Source organism: Phalacrocorax carbo, chromosome 2, assembly GCF_963921805.1.
Source record: "Phalacrocorax carbo chromosome 2, bPhaCar2.1, whole genome shotgun sequence".
Lineage (NCBI taxonomy): Eukaryota > Metazoa > Chordata > Aves > Suliformes > Phalacrocoracidae > Phalacrocorax > Phalacrocorax carbo.
In genome coordinates, this window is record NC_087514.1 from 153,517,785 (window position 1) to 153,537,341 (window position 19,557).

Genomic DNA, 19,557 nt, shown 5'->3' on the forward strand with positions numbered 1-19,557 from the left:
TGACACAGGCATGAAACGGATGCGTGTATCCTTTCACTGTGCTGAGATATTGGGATAATTGTTCAACATACAGTTCCCTCTCAGTGCTTTTCAGTGCATTTTGAATGAAGACACTGTGAGGACAGCTGATTTTAATCTGAGAATCCACTTTAAAGGGACTCAGGAGATTCAGTACTTATAGCGGAGCTAAGTGATACAAAGTATTACTTACTCCTTAAATGGGAAGATGAAAATGAGAATCCTTAGATAAAACAGGGCAGAAATAGATACCTGCTGATCTTCCCCCAGGCTCAAAAAAAGACTCAGTGAAGAGTATGGAAGGAAGCTGATGCCATATAGGACTGTCCTTTATCAGCTTTTTGTCATTCATTTCAGTGGACCTGAACTCCATATTCTAACTCTGGGAATACTGAAGGACTAGAAAAATGTCATATAAGGGGAAATGGGGGCTTCCTGTTGGAACAATTAATTTACTGGCCTGGATCATAGAGCCAAGAGCTCTGTAAAAGTTGTAACAGCTAGTAAAGATGCATGCTTAGGCATAACTTGTATGTGTCTGTCTGTGGCTTTTTACATCTGTATGTTTTATCACACAGGTCTAGCTCCTTCTTTGGGGGTTTTTGGCTTCACCTGTCTTAATGTTGCACACAAGAGATGGGCCAGATTCTTACTGGGACTCTTGGAAACTGGCATAATATAAACAGCAAAGTAATAATAACTTACCAGAAAGAATCACGCAGTCAGAATAGCTTTGCTCTGCTTTCCTTTGTTGTTTTATTTGTACAACAGGTTTACAACATTGTTTTGTGAGGTTCCTCTTCTCACCTTGTGTGCATCTTCTGGTTCATATCAAGGGTACTGAAAAGTACCTGACAGGGTTCTGAAGTGCTCAGCAATCTCTCTGTAGAATGAGATTTATGGCAGTGATATTGATGTTGCATAAGTAGCTGACAAAAGCACCTCCTGAAAGAAAGAAAAATAAAAGCCCAAACCCCCTCTATAATTTCTCCAGGAAAGTTTGGCCTTAAGAATCCTCCATTTGGGAAGTAATGAAGTTGAAACCGGTCTCTTAAAGTAAATAACGTGGAGTATTTGATTCAGTCCTTTTTGTTATGTACAGTACTGCCTCCCCAAGAACAGTACTATCTCTGAATTCACTTCTGTCAGATTACCTGCTGAGGAGTTGGGTCAGCGGCAGCATCAACAGTAGAACACATACAGTAGAAGAGCACATCTTGGTCACTGTGTAGAACATGTCTTTGCTATGAGTCAGATGAGTTGTATGTTAAAAGTTGGGCAGGTGTCACCTATTTCATGTCCTCCTTTCTTCCCTCAGAAGAAAAGAATATTTGCATACTTGTGGTTTAGCCCCAGACAACAACTGAGCACCACGCAGCTGCTCACTCACTCCCCCCACCCCAGTGGGATGGGGGAGAGAATTGGAAGAGCAAAAGCAAAATAACTCATGGGTTGAGATAAGAACAGTTTAATAATTAAAATAAAATAGTAATAGTAATAATGGTAATTATGATAGTGATTATTATTATTATGATAAAAATAATAATGATAATATAATGAAAAGGAAAATAAGAGAGAGAAATGAAACCCAGGGGAAGAAAACCCAAGTGATGCAACAGCTCACTACCCCCTGACAGACACTGCCTGTCCCCAAGCCGTGATTGCTGCTTCCCCTGGCCGACTGCCCCCAGTTATACTGAGCATGACATCGTATGAAATGGCATATCCCTTTGGCCAGTTTGGATCAGCTGTCTTGGCTTTGCCTCCTTCCCTCTCGGCTTCTTGTGCACCCTGCAGAGCATGGGAGGCTGAAAAGTCCTTGACTAGTGTAAGCACTACTTAGCAACAACCAAACCATCACTGTGCTATCAATCAACATTGTTTTCATTCTAAATCCATCTACAGTGAAGAAAATTAACTCTATCCCAGCTAAAATCATGACAATACCACAAACTATACAGCAATAATTTTTTTAATATATTCAATGTCCTTTTTTTTTTTCTCCTTTTGACACATTTTTAGTTCTTAAACACTGGTTTTACTGGCAACCAGAAGAATGAGTTTGAAGTGGAAGCAGGTTAGGGTGATTGAAAAGATCTTGCGTGTCCTGTGGAATGGTCAGAAATGCACAAGAAAATGATGAACTGAAGACAGAAAATCGAGATCCAGTCTTCCTCACAGAAAGTAGGGGCTAACTTGATTTTTGTCTGAAATGCCTGGGTGCTGCCTAGCAGAAATTAAAGAGTACATATGGAGTCAGAATTGCATATACTTGAAAAAAGAATTTTAAAAGCCTTAAAAATCTGTTTCAAATAATGAAACAAAATCTAATTTTTTCCCATAATTTCAGAGCAAAAGAGGGCACTTTCATTCTATCTGAGTTAATTCTGTCTGCTTGACCCCTCAGTCTTCTTTCTTAAAGGGGAAGCTTTTAAAAGCCTTGTGTACTAGAGTTAGCTGGGACCAACATTTGACTAGAATGATGATTTCGAACAGAAAGTTGATATGGTCAGGTTGACAATGATATTTGGATGGATTTTGTCACAGTGATTTGGCATGAGTCAAATACAGGGCTGATGGGAATATTTCCAGGACAGGAAGCATTACAGAATCTGTGCTGATTTATACTACCTCAGCCTTTGACTTTCAAGTACTACTTTCTTCTAGAAGAAATTTCAGACCAGGAGCTATCTTGACAAACCATTTTCAGTGGTTCATACTGAACTGAATGGTTGCTATGGTCACTTCCAGCTCAGACTTCATTTGAACTTTGATTTTACATGGGTGGATAGACACATATTCTCGTAACACTACAGGTATATACGTGTATGACTGCCCTCACCATCCCAGTAGGCCTTTCACAGGCTTGAAGAATATTGTGCCTCTCCAACAACCAGAGATGAAAAATCCAGCTACTTTTGAACCCTTGTAAAACATAAAGCCAGAGGAATGAAACAGCTGTAAGACTGCTTTTGTCTGTGTTGTTACAGGAGGTGAAGGAAAAGACAAGGAGAGATATGGTTTTGTTTTTATAGAACACAAAATTAAAGGTAGCTCTGAAAATACAAAAATAACTGCTCAGTTAGAAAAAGGGACATAATTTTTGTTTCCAACATGACTTCTAACATTTTTCCAAATTTTTCTATCAGCTGTCTTCATCCCCCTCAACTCATGAAAGAACAGTACCTGCATGCTGATATTCTGCTGTCCCACATATTGTGTGTTTCATGTATTTAACTTGTGTGCTCTGCTTTGGTAAATACACAATGCAAATGAAATCTGTACTCTTTAATTCAGACAGGAATACAACTGTTGAAGCTAGTATGCAATGATAATAAAATATGAACTAGCTTTAGCTACCAAATAATGAAACCTTTAGCTTCTTACTAATGAAAGAATGAAAGAAGTTTTATGAGAGCAGAGGGAAGCAAAGTAATAAACCTTTTTTTTTAGCAGAAAACAAATAAAACTCCCTGGACCAAATAAAAAATACTTTTTCAGGAGGAGCAATATTGAAGAGAATACTGGAATCAAATGTTCTTTTGCATTTCTCAGTCCATTTTAGTACAGGAACTCAGGAATAACCCTTATTTACTGCCTCAGTTGCTATGTGGTAGTAGTGGATCAGAATTTTTAGGCTCAGCATGTCAGGAATCTGACAGTATCAGGGATCATTAACAGAGTTTTATTTTCCCTAAATGGAATTTCTAGAACTGGAGTCCCCTACGGAGCAGGAGTTCTGAGCTTGTGTCTTTATTTCCTGTCCTTCTGTGATGTAGGGAATAAAATGTAGCTTTGAATGTTTGTTCTTTGTTGAGTGCAGCATGGAGACGTTTGAGAATCAACAGTCCCTTGTGTTTACAGAAGTAGTCACTTCCCCACTGCATGCTGTCCAGGAATTACCACGCTAGTCAATTTAGGGTAAATTTGCAAAGTGGTGCACAAGGAGGTACACAGTTAAATCTCATTGATGTTAATGGGAGTCATGCAGCTAAATCCCTGCACATTGCTTTGTAATTTACCTCTTTGTGTTTCTCAAACCTGCTGGCTCATGACTAATTTGTGTCTCTAATAGAAAAGCTCTAATGTGTTTTGGTAGTCTGTGGTATGGACACAGTCTATCTATTTTTCACACTATATTTGCCATATAAATACTAAATACCAAAGTACAGACATTCTCTGTAGTGATTGATATCTTCATATATTTGCCTATATGGTTTTCTTGTAAGTTATAGAGTAGCGATAGTTAAAGCTAGCATCAATAACCACAGTCCTCAGAACCTGATAATCTTTCAGAAAGGAAATGATATCACTAAAATTTTTGAACGATAAATTAATCTCTCTTAAGAAAAAAAAAGAAAGGAAAGGGTTGTTTTAGTGAAAGCATAATGTCTTGAAAATTTACTTGATAATTTCTGAAAATATTTTTAACTTACTCTTTGGTCTCCAGAATGGCTTGGGCTAGACTTTCTAAATTAATTTCATTTTTCTGAAGAGAAGTGCTTTTAGGTTAATTTGTGGGAAGGAGCAACTGCAAAGAGTTACAGATGCAGGCTTGAAAGTGCTTTGCCTCTGTGCATGTATACATATCTTTCTTGGTGTTGTGGTGATGAGTACCATTGGCCATAGTCACACCACAAGAGAGTATGGTGCAAAGCTGCTCCAGCTAGCCATCAGATAGCCAAAACATCCATACCATGGATAGCTATGCAGGTATCAAAAGTAAAAAAGCCATGATGATACAATACTGCATCCATACTAGTTAGCTCTAGCTCTAGTGAAGATAATTAGTTCAGTTGCAGCACTCTGCTGATGTGGCAATACAGCTTCTGGTTCAAGAGCTGGCTCAGGTAGCTCTCTCCAAAGACTCTTAACGCAACCCTTCATTGTATGGTGTAAGCATGTCCATAGAAATGCTCAGGAGATAATGAGTGACTCTGTCTTCTCTGCAAGGTTTGGAAGATTCCCAGTAAATGGGGCTTAAAACTGCACCATGAATGCCAAGAGGAAAAAGAAAATATTGCCTCATCTATACTGCTGATTCATCCACTGCATGGAAAATAAGTTATGAAATCATATCATTCAAGACTCTCATTAGACATATATGCAGAGCAGCACATTGAGGTGGAATAGGCAACCTGAAATAGACATTCCATAACTGCTCTGTTGGTCACTGGAGGGTCTGAAACATACAGGTTGGCAACACAGGTCTAGTTGGTAAACTTACCATTATCAGCAGGTTTACTGCTCCAAAGTACAGAAGCACAAACCTTTATCAGGGAATCAATTGTATGAGCATTTTGACCTAGGAAAAAGAACTTCCTCTTATGCTTATTCAAGGAAATTCATATATGTAGCTGTCAGAGTGTCATGGTTCATCCCCAGCCAGCAACTAAGCCCCACACAGCCACTCACTCACTCACCCCGCGGTGGGATGGGGGAGAGAATCGGAAGGGTAAAAATGAGAAAACTCGTGGGTTGAGATAAAGACAGTTTAACAGGTAAAGCAAAAGCTACATGCACAAGCAAAGCAAAATAAAGAATTAATTCACTACTGTCCATGGCAGGCAGGTGTTCAGCCATCTCCAGGAAAGCAGGGCTCCATCACGTGTAACGGTTACTTGGGAAGACAAATGCCATCACTCCAAACATCCCCCCTTCCTTCTTCTTCCCCCAGCTTTATATGCTGAGCATGACACCATATGGTGTGGGATATCCCTTTGGTCAGCTGGGGTCAGCTGCCCCAGCTGTGTCCCCTCCAGCTTCTTGTGCACCCCCACCCCACTTGCTGGTGGGGTGGGGTGAGAAGCAGAAAGGGCATTGACTCTGTGTAAGCCCTGCTCAGCAGCAATGAAAACATCTCTGTATTATCAACACTGTTTTCAGCACAAATCCAAAACATAGTCCCATACTAGCTACTAAGAAGAAAATTAACCCTATCCCAGCCAAAACCAGCACACAGAGACTTCTTTCCTTTCCCTTCCACCTTCTTTCTTGTTCTCCCTCCATTCCACTTGCATCTGAATGGATACTCCCAGCATGGAAAATACTGGCTGCTGTGATAAAGTTCAGGAAAGTCATAAGCAGCAAAAGAGGATTTTTATAAGTGAAAGTAAGGCAATTTTAGCCAATATTAGTGCAAGCTCTCCTTCAGACACTTTTCTAATCAAATAAACCAGCAAAATTTACAGTTAAAAAGAAGCTTATTAAACAGTCGTGATAGTGGTTGGAGAAGTGTCCTTGGGAGTTTGCCCCTGCATGCAATCTAGACAGCACCTGATCTAGTATTTTAGAAGGACCTTTTTGGTTAGGGATTATTTTCTAGTTTTTCCTGGTTTTGAGGCCAGAGTGATATGGAATGTGGACTGAAAGTGATGTGGACTTTTTCTAACTGGATGGAAAAATTCTCTCTTTCTTATTTAAAATGGCCCAGTACTAGTTGTGCTGGGTTGACCTTGGCTGGATGCCAGGTGCCCACAAGCTGCACTATTGCTCCCCTCCTCCTCCCAAGATCTTGCCCACCCCCTGCCTACTGGTGATGGGGGAAATGTTGGAGAGATAGCCTTGATGCTGTGCCAGCACTGCTCAGCAGTAGCCAGAACACTGGTGTGTTACCAACACCTTTCTAGTTACCAATACAAAGCACTATGAGGGCTGCTGTGGGGAAAATTAACTCCGTCTCAGCCAGACCCAATACACTAGTCACTTGCAATTGCTAGAACAAATTGCTTGTAGAGTAGTTTACAGCACAGTTGTGATGTAGATGGAGAGACTGTCTTCAGCATAGAGCACTGGACTGTGCAACAGGAACCACTGCTAATAGGGTGACTGCTCTGTAATGCCCTCCTCCTCTCTACAGGCATGTGTGTGGTGGAACTGAGTTCTGCTCTGGAGGAGGAATGATCTGAAGGCCTTTGGGGAAAAATGTGGAATGGAAAGGAACCACCCAGAGAAGAGACTGAAGGTCAACATTATGGCATTGTTTTGGAATGTGGGTTATTCAGAGGGTAGCCAAGAATATGGAAGAGAAAAGGCGGGGAAACAAATAAGATGAGAGTCATGGAAAGATGGAAAAGCAAGGTAGGGTTCATCTCAGCTAATGCTGAATGTGTCTGTCTGTCTGTCTATAAACAGATGCATCTTTCTGAGTGAGTTATCCTAAACTCTCTTTGTTTTCTCATTGGAGGCAAATATGATTTTTGACTTCCCTTTTAGAATAAATAGAATCACCCTTCCAGAAGTGTTTCTCTGTGTTCATTAACTGAAGGAAGTATGAGCTGCTTACCTCAGATGTGGATTTAGAATAATCTCACTCAATTTGTTTTATTCTTAGTATATTTTAAACATAAAAAATCCACAGTGGTTAGACAAGAATTGGGCTTTTGTAACTTGTAGTGCTATGAAAAGCCTCCCAATTATCCTCTTCTGTAATGTATCTACACTGCATTCCTTGCTCTCACTTTGATTCCCTGAATAAGAAAGTTTCCAAAGAGTCATACAATTTTTACATGGGAGTAAGGGTGTTAGCAGGACAAGCAACTCTTTAAGTGGTGGTTAGAAGTTATTTATAAAAGCAACTATAAAAATACCTGTACATTTTCTTTTGCCTTTGGAATATACAAGTCAGACTCTCATGTAGTCCTACAGAGTAAAAAGAATGGCAGACTCATTTATATTTGAATTAGAAAGTGGTCTGTAAATCTGTTTATTCTTGGCATTATCTGGCTTCAGAAAGGTTACAGGCATATGGGACCAGCCTTTCTCATAATGTTTTGATTTTTCTGTTTGACAATGTGATACGCTGACATATGGAAGAGTCTGACATATCTAGGTCCTCCCAAACATCTGGATGGAGTACGCAGCACTATTATGGTTCACCAAAACCTGGCTTCCATATGTTATTTCTTTCCACTTGGGTCTCAGGATTGCATCATGGGGTCTGGATTTGTTAATCTCTGCAGGCATCAAATCTATTCATAACAAGTGGTTTTGATTGACATGTGAGCAGCTGTGATAAACTGAAAGGGAAAAACTGAAATGCAGACTGCTGACTGACTGTTTCTCAGCACTGCTCCAGCTTGTTATAACAGCAAAATCTGCTTTAAGAAAAATAAACAGTAGGAGCTTTACAAACTTCTGGTTCAGTGTTCTGAATAGAAAGCCAATGTTCTGATATGTTGCAGCCATGGCTAAAAGAAAAAAAAAAAAGAAAGACTTAATTGAAAAGTAAAAGGATAACAGGGTTGTAATATAAAGGTGTGCAAGAAAGAGATGGTGTAAAGCAGCAGGAGGAAACTAAGGGACACTCAGCAGCAAGACTCCTGTATTTTTGCCTATATTTTTGTGCTACTTATATTTTCTAACTGCAATTAAAGTTCAACTGTAGTTATGCAACAAATACAGATTTACTATATATATATACATTATATGTATGTATATATATATATACTATATATACTATAAATCCAGAGAGACAACCTCAGCCACCAGGATTTATGTCAAAAGAAAGACAGAGACCCCATCCAGTTGCGGTGCTGCACAAAAAAAGGGGTTGGAGTTACAAGGTAGGTCCCTTCTTAGTTTCTTCTGTGTTTTGGCTGTTCTTCAACTGTTACATCTCTGTTTATCAGGGGCTCCCCACATTACAATTTCTGTGTCCATGCAAGAAGATATTGAGATCTAACAGCTCAAAATGTTCTAGTTTTGAAGACAGGTTAAGAAAATATGTTTAAGCTGATATTAATAAATGTTAATAAATATTACTGGAAAAGCAGAAAACCAATCAGGGAAACTCAAGGTATCAACAAAAACCAGTGACCAGAAGGGTTAAAGTAAGTAAAGAATTTCTTAAATGTGTCAGTAACAAACAGTATTTCAACAATTCTGTCAGTTTCACACTAGATAAGGGTAGTAATCACAGCATAGAAAAGGAAGTGTTCAACAAATATTTTTTGATCTGTTCCTGAAGGATGATGTATTCCTATGATAAAGCATTAAGGAAGTACTTTCTATTGAGCTAGCAGATATGGAGGACCATAAACAAAGCCAATGGAGGTTAAAGATTTTTCTGAAATCAGCAGGACTGGCACCCTTCAGAGACCCAATTTGTTTCACTTCACAAATCTTGTAGCACTGAGGAACTTCAAGAGTCCTTCAGAAGTCAGTAAAACATGTTGGGATTGATTGGTAATGAGAGAGAAGTCAGTCACTGATCTTTGGCAAAAGTGGGGAAAGGCTAATCTAGAAAATAATAAGTGGTGGTGAAAATAATAAGTGGTGGTAAAAATAATGCAATTAAAAAGATTTTATGAAAAATAATACATGTAAAACTTGAAATCTGTTTAATCAGATTACAGGAATACCTGATAAAAGTAAATATTTTGTCTAATGTAGTTGTCTCACTTGCACATATGTTTTAGTGAAGTGCTTGATGAAGACTGTGAGCACCTATGTGTCTTCTGTATGTAATAGTGGAAGGAGATGGAATCATTTGTAAGGCTCTAGCAGGAACTGTCCTCCACAAAAATTTAAGCACCTACATCTGTATTCATCTCAACTTCTAGAAACAATTAGTTGTTTAATACAAGCTAATAATCTAGTCTTCTACAGAGAGACATATTTGCCTTCAGAAGACAATTAAGCAGGGGGATTGGACAAGATGATCTCCAGAGGACCCTTCCAACCCCTACCATTCTGTGATTCTGTGATCCCATTCTAAAATTGTTATCTGAATTAGGGTGCCTAAAATGGTCTGAAGGTACACATCTCTCCTTCCTTGCCTAGGGAGCCTGGACAACTCTTTTGGTCTAGATATCCAGTTTCAAGAGAGAAATCTAGCTCCTGACTTAGGCAGGATCCCACTTCCTTCATAGGTACTGTCTCCACAGTGACTGTGAAGACACTGTAGAAGTAACAGTTACTAGACACGCATTGGAATCTTAAAGTAAGTAGATTGGATATTTGGGTATTTCACAAAACCTCCAGGGCTTTCAGATCTCTTTTAAATCAGGAAGTTTTGAGAAAATGTTCAAATACATGATAGACATATGTTCCAACTCCCCAACCATTTAGCAAAATAACAAGGTGCTTTGTGTCCTAAAATATTCAGCTATGTTTCACTCTACTTTTAGACTCATGGCTTTCAAACAGAAGTTACTCATAGGTTTGTCCAGCCACAAAAGAAGGTGAAAGTGATGTAGACAGTACACAAGAAGTATGGAAACTGTCAGGAAGAAAAGAACAGTCAACACCATATAGTACTCTGTAATAGAAATAAAAGAATGGTTTACTGATAGATCTTCAAGAGTTATGTATGGGAATTCATCATCCTGTGATGTGTTACTAGACCAAATATTTTTTAATACTTCTGTCAGCAATATGAAAAAAACCTATAAAATAAATGCTGGTAAGACATATATATCACAAAGACTAGTAGAGAAGTTATTAATAGGATAAATAAATAATGCAGATCAATGTGAATTATTTGGCTAAGAAATGCTGAAAATATTGCTTTCTATACTGCCAAATAAAATGTCACACATCTCAGAAGAAAAAATGCAAGTTCATTTTACAGTATGTCAGTCTGGAAGGTGAGAAAGGCCTTACAGACTCAGGTGAAGACCTGTCTGAATATGATTTCACTGGGCTGCTACAAGGAAAAATGTATCATTGGATAACTAGAAAAAATTAGTCGTGAACAGGGAACGATATACTGCAAATACAATAAGTAGCATCCCTGCCGTAATACCGAGTCCCGTTAGTGCTTCTCTGCTTTAGAAAGGAGATTAATAGGAATGATGGATTTGGAAGAGCTACAATGATGATCCTCTGTCTCATAAGACCCAAGAGATTTGCATGTGCAGAAGAAGGGGAAGAGATGATTTTATTGCATCAACCATTATTTTCATGAGGGAGGTGAACTTCAGTCATAAAAATTGGCCTAATCTGATCACAGTGGTGGGAAGAAAGCTAAAGGTAAGAGACTTTCATTAAATTAAAAGACTGCTGAAAGAACTAGAAATGAACTGAAAATATTAACAGTGAAAGTAAACATGGGGCTAATATTGTGTGAGCTGTGGCAGATTATCTATCACTAGAAATATTTTAGAATTATGAGTGTCTTTCTAAAATACGCTTTACTTCAGACAGATGCTGTGGAGTTGATGCAGAAATTAGTAGGTAAAGATCATTTCCCTTGATATGCAAGTGTCAGATTAGATAATCACACCACTTCTAGGCTTCAAACCTAGTAATTTATAAACATTTTGTAAAGGATAATATGTATTGTTACCTCTTTCATCAACAGCTTTGCTCCCTCTGAGGCCTCTGTTTCTCAAGCAGTACAGTCCTTTGACAAGGTAACGTCCTCATCTCAATTTTTAGATGAAAATATATTTTTTCTTTATATTTGTTGTTGCAGTTCTTTCACTGTTCATGCTCATTTCTGTGCACTTTTTTCTTCCTACTGTAATAGAGAACACTGAATTTCTGGAGGGATAATGAGATCTATTAATGTAGTAATAAAACCTTCTCCAGTATGTTCCATAATGAATTCCATAATGTGTTATTTGGGACTAAATTTAAGTACTTTGTGCTTCCTCTTGCCCTTATTCAGCATCAGTTTAGCAAAAAAGCAGACTCACAGCAAAAGGAAATATCCAGTGGGCTCTACTATATTTTTATATGATAAGTTTAGAGTAGGGGATTTTAAAGGAAGGATTTACACAGTGGAAGAAGATGTGAGTGGCATAGGAAATATGCTGGAACAGAGGAGCTGCTAATGAGAAAAGAAGAAATTAGACAAAAGACAAAAAAGTGTTTCTGCTCTGAGATATTAAATTAATGAATCTGCACAATCTTTGTCTCCTGAGACCAAAGCGAAATAGTTTTAAGGCTGGTCCACAAAAGGAAAACAATGTGACTGAAAATATGATTAAAGTTTTCATTAGTAAATAGACAATAAAATTAATAGCAAATTCTCCAGCAGAAGAAGCTTTAAGAGTGATGACACAGGCCATGAGATCAAAGATGATAAATAAAATGACTATCATTTACAGAGTATATTTGGCAGGGCTTCTTCCAGCATGTAGTGTCCTTTCAGATAAATCTTCAACAGAGACCAATCTGTTTACCTCTTAGTTTAACTGACAGTGAGCTCTGGAGTGAGAGAGAAATATTAGTACTTACACTAAGCCAAGAAGTTTTTTCTTTGAATGTTGGCAGAAGTATCTGCAGCACAATAGGATGCTCAGATTGTCTACTCTGTCTTCTGCTCTGCTCTCTACATGCTCTGCAGCTCCGAGGTTAAGTGCCGATAAATACGTTGTCCACCTTTTACACAGATTACCAGGTGGTGAAATTGAAAAAAGCTCCTATCAAAGATGACGGGTCACATACTTAATTTGCTTGGGGTAAATGAAAGCAGGAAATCAGTAGTTGAATTTAATCAGTCTGGCTATCTATGAAGCTCCATGCATTAATGCCACCTGGTATAGTGCATAGTCTGTGCCATGAAACAGGGAATGCCTCTGCAGATGTGTGCTCACCTTTACAGCACAGACTGGCGATGAGTTTGTCACCCTATGTCTCCTCTACAACTACTAAATCATTAAAATTTGGCAGTTACTGTCAAAGAGTTTTACTGTGCTACCTTATGGAGTGGCTAAAACAGCAGCTGAAATAGAGCTGGCTACATTACTCCTTTCTAGTTCTTAGATTATAAGCTCCTGGGGTGAGGCGTGCTGAAAGTGTTTCTACGTTACCTTACACAAACAGATGCTGGTCAGAACTGTAGCTTCTAAGTACCATTGTGCTCCAAATCTTGTTGCTCCTGGTCTGTGGCATGTCCTGGGAGAAAATAAACTAGCTCCCAGTAAAGAACTCTGTAACATTTTGAAAAGAAAGTAAAATGTGAGAACAATTTTTTTTTTTTTTTTTAAGATACATGGAAGTAATCCTCCCCTCTCCCTAAATATGACATTCTTTTTCCATTTTCTCATACATCTCTGTTTTTCTGGGTTGCAGCCAAGACTGAAAGCAGGAAATACAGGTATATTTACAAGAAAGTCTTACTTGTAATTTTCTATTCAAGCGTGTAACCACAACAACAGGAGTCATTTCAGCTCACCTTAACATCTTGGAGAGTGCTAGTACTAAGCCTTTACATTTTATGAGGGATGCAAACTACCAGGGAGAAGTGGTGACAGAAGGAAAAAATATGCATGGTACAAGGGGTAACAACAATTCAAAGCAGATGAAAAAGAAGAAAGGAGTGAATTTTGTCTCTTGTTCTGTCTTTTACTTAGGCAAAACACCTATAGTCTCAGCTGAGGCTGTGGAAGTAGAGTTGGAATCAAAAGGGACTCTGTTCAATGGCCTGTTTGCTTGTTATACAGTAAGATCTTTGCATTCTGTTATTTGATGCAAAGGAACCATAAACAAGAGTGGATTTGAGTGTCTACCCTAGCTCCATTAGGGGTAGGAATCCATTCGATGTAGGAATCTCCCCAATCACACTTGTGTCTGGGCTCCTCAGACACTGTGGTGGGTGCTTGTTGGGCAGAAGGGAGGTGTGATGGAGAAGCACTGCCACACTGGTGACCTGGCAGCTTCAAGGGCCTCTGGGGCAGCCACCAGAGCCACTGAGCAAGGTCTTTCCCTCAGTCTCAGAGAGGGGTAAGGACCTCTGCATGGAGGAGCACTGGTGTAGAGGAAACCAGGCAAAATGGTCCAAGAGGATTAGTGTCGTAAAAACAGAACCCAGTGCCATGACTGTGAGGGGCAGGATGAATTTGTGTGGCAGTGATCAAGAGAAAGAAACTAAAACAAGCCTCAGGCACCAGTCGCCTGCAGTGCTGAAAAATTATTAACAGCTTTGTGTTGTTCATATGGTGGTGTAAGCACAAGGGCATGGGGAACTTCACCTCACTGCGGCTAGAGCTGTGTGAGATGTGCAGGCACAGCAAAACACATGAGTTTTGCCTTTATGCCATTGTTTGTGTAAAGGGGGAAGGTACTTAAGCTTGGCTCCCGTTCATCCTCAGTGTGAAATATATTTCTGCAGGCAGTGTTTGAAAAAAAATGAGGCTCCATTAGGTAGGATTTGGTTTGGGGGAAAATGAAGAAGGGGGATGAGGGAAGGGAACAGAATTCAGGGAAAGGCACAAAAGAAAAGCCAGCTCTGGAGACCCTTTATTTTTAATGCTAAAATGTATTGTGATCCAATGCATTCAGACGCAGTAAAGAATTTGATATCTCAGGAGAAAAAGAGCAGACAAATGGGATATTCAGTCACATCTAAGTAGAAACATATTTTTGTGAGCCATAGAGTTTGTGCACTTCTGTCTTCCTTAGTGACTTTTCCCTCACAGCCCATTACCTATGAAAATATGTTCTTTCTTTCTTACAGATACCGTGAGAGTTGAAAGGTGTGTGCCCACAAAAATGAAAGCTATTTCTAACATTTCAGGAGGTATACGTCTCCTTATGAAAAGGAAATCGAAGACAAAAGGAAAGTGATCAAATAATGTATGGAACATTTAAGCCTATTGCTTAAATGAATACATATTGAAAATGAACTCACTGAATGTTTAAGATTGGAGCTCCATTTTGGAAAAAGGCTTGAGAATTAGAAGTTTGGCTTCATTCTGAATTAAAAAGAAAATGTTGATTTTTTTAACTGAGTAGAATTTCCCATTAAAATGTTTCTGCTTGAAAAAGTTCACTTTAATGCTGCTTTATGGACTAAAGGAGATCAGATAGCTGCCGTAGAGTAGTGCCTGTTTTTCTCCATTAGCTATAGAGTGCAAGATGAGAATGACCCTGCAGATTCAGACACCTAAACTTAGGTGCATGTGTGTGTTCATGTGTAAGCTGGGTTTCTAAACTTCTGTTGAGACGATGCAATTTTAATCTGATGCACACAGAGATTTGGAGCTGGTTAGTCTCACCACAAGGCAGATGCCTACGTGCTGGCAGCTGAACTGCCCTCAACTGTCTACTGACTGCACAGGCTTGACACATGAGACTAACATCTCATAATGGGTTAAAAAAAAAAAAAAGATGTTTTGCCTGACTTCCAGGTGCTTCTCCAAAAATGAGGCTTTTCTCCCCAAGGTCTTTGTCAAATCTGCCATGCCTGTCTGGAAGTCTTAGGGTAACCTATGCCATCTCAAACAGAATTAGATGCCTATTTTTCAGTATCAAATCCCACTTGAGAGCACCCACCCCTCCTCAGACTGTCACGATGGCTTAGGTGCACAACTACCCCACCTGCCCCTAAATGTAGGTCTCTGAATCTGCAAGTTGAATCTGACCATAGGAGTGCAATTTAGTTCGCTAAACACAAGCATCAAGTGCTGTTTCAGATGCTGTAGGGTATCTGGGACATCCACATGAGGCAGACTGATATTGTAAAGCATCTCTGGAAGAACCATACTTTCTGGACTGTTCATGTCAGGCTGAATGGGACACTCTACAAGCTAGATGTATATACATTATAGACATTGAAAGCCAGGTGACATGGATCTCACCTTGATGAAAATCTTGTAATAAAACAATTAAGTGTACATGCAATGTTTTGAAAATTGTTGTTGACAAAAACATTTTGAAGAAGCCAGCTGTCTTTCAGGCTTAAGAGATACTGTGTCTTGATAGTGTTTGCATAAGTAGCTTAACAGAATAATTCATTTTTCTCATATTTTTAAATCTCCTGAATGTTTGTTTGCACATTCTGCAAGAGTGGATCCCAGGACTCCTGGGGGCCAGAAGCTTGCATGCAGAATAGTGAAAAAAACAGATCCACTGATTTTTCTGGGTGAAAACCTTTGTATATTTAAGTGAAATTACTAGATATCTTCCATCTAGTAGAAAATATTATCCACACCTCGGTAGCCAATGTGAGAACCTGAATCCCGTCTAACAGTCCTAGGTACCATATCTGTTTTCATAACTTTTATCCTACAACATTCTCCTCCTCCAGTTTGAAATAATTATGAATTGTCTGGTTTTATATATCCCATACAGGATTTTTTAATTGTCTGTCTGTAGCTTTCAGGCATCCCTGTATACACAATTGCATTCTCTTTCCTCCTTGCTCTCTTTGCCAAATGCTCAGTGGGTGTAATTTGATATAATTCCATCGATGTCAGTGTAACTTTGCTGATTTACACTGGCTGAGGCTTTTCCTCAGCGTGGCGGGTTTGTTTTAATGTCCCATTTCTGCAGTTATTATTGGATTATAGCTTTCACTAAACTTTTCAGTGTCGTAATTTGGAAACACTGAAAACCACCACTTTAACATTTAAAGAACACTAATCAGCACTTCTGGCTTCTTCTATTTTTCCAGTTTAAGCAGCGGCCCATAAATATCCCATTAACAAAAATCTGTTGCGAGTGTTTTCATTGTTTTCTCTTTGCTTTGCAGTGAGTTAAGTGTTTCTGAATTTCCTGGGCGGATGCATCAGACTGTGACATGCTGAATCTGGTTTTATCAGTTTTATTCTGTTTAAGCTATTTTAAATGCAGCTTGAGGTATGTAGCTATATCATAATTGTTATAATTATTATTATTATTATTACTATTGTGATTACTGTCACTCTTTTTATTGCATTTGGGAACTACTGATTGTCAGTTCTGTACTGAGAATAACTTAGCAAAACTCCAACCAGTTTAGCCAGGAGGAGCCTCAGTTTTGCTTTCATTTTGGTTTGTAGGGCTGGTGGTGACAGGAATACCATGGAATTCAAGCTGTTGCGATGTTTGGAGTGCAAGCGCTGCTTGTCCCGCTATGGGACGGGGATTTCAGTAAGAGGACACATTTCTTTGGTAGTTGAACAAAACACTGATAGACTTTCACAACACCTACATGTTCCTTCTTGTTCCAGAAACTCCTATGACCCAGAAATATTTGTTGCAATGTGAAATGTTCTATGAGATAATGATAGCTTTGCAGAAATCTGGAAATACATAGTGGGGAAGGAGCTTCCCTTTTCATGAGCTTACATTTATAGATGTGTTCAGCATTCCTTAATACAGAATATAACAAACATTATGAATCCAAGGATACTGATCTTGGATCTTACACAGTTGTTTAGTGGCACCTTGGTTTAACAAATGGGAGAAAAATGTTTGAGGTGTAGAAAGCATTAATTAAAGGAGCTAACTTTGGGTATGTCCTGCTGAAGATTTAAAGGATACTCTGGGGAGCACTGTCCCTGGGGTTAGCACCACCTCATGCGGTCGTCCAAAGCAAAGGTACCACACAGCTGTGCAGACGCCCTGCTCAGGCAGCTCAGGACACAAGGCAGCACTGAACTAGAAACTCTGTGGCCAGGTTTGCACAGAGCTGTACCTGCAAGTAAAGCAGTGCTGGGAGGATGCGGAGGTTAGCTTGTGCATGTCAGTGTGGCTGAACAGCTTTTGGATCAGAGCAGGCTTGCACTCCTCCAGCGTGAGCTGCTGTTCCTGCAGTTTACAGTCAGAACCAGTGCTTTTAGAGACATTCCCAGATGCGGACTAACAGAAGGCCTACAGGAGCAGAAAGAGTTTTAGAAAACACTACAGTTCTAAAAGGAGTGGGTATTTACATTTAGTTGAGGAAAAAAGATCAACTGATATTAAAATTCCATGCTTGAGTGTCATAAATGAGACTTTTTTCAAGCTCTTCTTCCATATCTTGCCAAGGGTATTGGCAAACCTCTCACTCTCTCAGCTCTATAGGCCTGACAACTGCTCACTTTTCTGGGCTATTGGAAAGGCTAACTCATTATTGCTTCACAAACCTAAGCTATAAAACACTGTGTAAGCATGTGCTATTAACTACACTTATTTGTTATGCAAGGCAGGGCTGGGAATAGTTCCAGAACCAAATCAATTGCACTCTGCAGTTTTGATTTTGTGATATCCAGCTATTGGTTTCAGAGATACCTCGGGGCTTTCTAAATGGCCTTACTCAAATATTTACATCAACTCCATTAATCTTTCTGTCTGGCTTTATAATTAATTGAAAAATTATTTCCCTATGTACCAATCTATTCTTGTCCCCAACAGTTTAGGTACTTGGCTGAAGACAATTATAATCAAAATCACTTATCAGCAGAAGTTATTTCCATCATCTTCTCTGTATCGCAGGCTGAGGTTAGAGCACTCGGCAATTTTAAAAGTGTTATCTCAGCTGTGGGCTCCTGAGCGTGTGAGCAGTGAACCAAAATATGCTCAAGATCCCTGCAGTTTTTCATGTGCTAATTCTTTTTGGATGTAACTCTGGGATGAGAGAGCAAAATATGGGTGGTAATCATCAGCCAGGCCACGGTTTCCCAACTTGTGGACAGGTGTGTTACTGTGGCCCTCCTCAAAGCAGAGATGACACTGTGAGGTTAAAATGCCAAATTTTAACAAGAGACACAGAAACAGAAAGAAAGGGGAAAGACAAGACATCTGGTGCTTTTCTTAAAGATTCTGAGGTTGAAGTCGTCATCAGCTGTTTGCTCAGTTTTGATAATTTACGATGCGATCAAGGGACTTGTGTGGTCCAACACTATGAGTGAACTCTAACTTGAGGTAAAACAGTACCTTTCTTTTTGTTTTCCATACAGACAGGAAAAGGAGCCCCCTTTTCCCTCATTATGAGATGACTAATTTAGCTGCATAATTTACAATAATGCAGTAGCTGTCTTATCTAGCTCACCTAAGCTCAATGCTGGGCACAAGATGAGAATCTGAACTGGAACAGAATTCCCTTTGCCATCGATGGCACACCGGGCCCTGTTTATGACTGTGCTACGGAAACAAGTCTTACTTATTACTGTCTCAGTTGTATGAGAATGATTTAGAATTCATATTTGATGCAGTTTTCCATATATATTACTGTGCTCATGTTTAATACATTAGATGTTCAAATAAATACATATTTAACTCTGCCTGACTTGTCCTTCTGACCCAGCTCCTGAGATTGGATTGACTCTCAGCAACAGAATTGTTTGTATTGAAAAAATAACTTAGCCTTTCCTGGTCATCTTTAATTGCTTTAGGAACTTACTGTTGGCTAGTTCAATCACTGACTACATAAAGTTCCTAATTACGTAATCAAGAAGGACAGCATTCAAAATGAAAGGTAAGAGTGCAAGGAATATGACCTCTAAAAGTTGTTAATCAGCTGTAGTTATTGTCATAAGCACTGCTGTGAACTTTGCAAGCTGTGATACCTGCACTGATGATCATAAAGATAATGAGGTCAGTTGTTCATTTCAGTCAAAATGATGAGACTTGATTAAAATGAAATAAGAGTTTGCAATAAAACTTTGAGTATTTGAGAATGGCTCTTTAAAAATAATAGTTCTGAATTCGATGTTTCTTTTTGTTGAGGTGTCAACTTTGGTCACTTGGGGAACAGCTTTTTGTAGGTGGTATTGACAACTTGTTTGATCTTTCTTGCCAGTCTCTTCAGTATCTGGTAGTTTTTATAAACCCCCATGGCAGATGCTGAATTGCAGATCTTGTCAGCAAAGCTAGTTTCTAGCTCTCCTCTTGTGGAGAAACTTT

The 19,557-nt window shown here is 39.1% G+C and overlaps 1 long non-coding RNA gene across 1 annotated transcript in view; it reads left to right on the forward strand.

Moving 5' to 3' along the window:
* The window catches only part of LOC135312122 (uncharacterized), a 93,645-nt gene extending 74,503 nt beyond the window's left edge, over positions 1–19,142 (forward strand). The window contains exons 3-4 of the long non-coding RNA XR_010371786.1: positions 11,324–11,375; positions 14,426–19,142. This is a non-coding gene — a long non-coding RNA (uncharacterized LOC135312122). The remainder of the gene's footprint in view (positions 1–11,323; positions 11,376–14,425) is intronic.
* Positions 19,143–19,557: the final 415 nt, after the last annotated feature.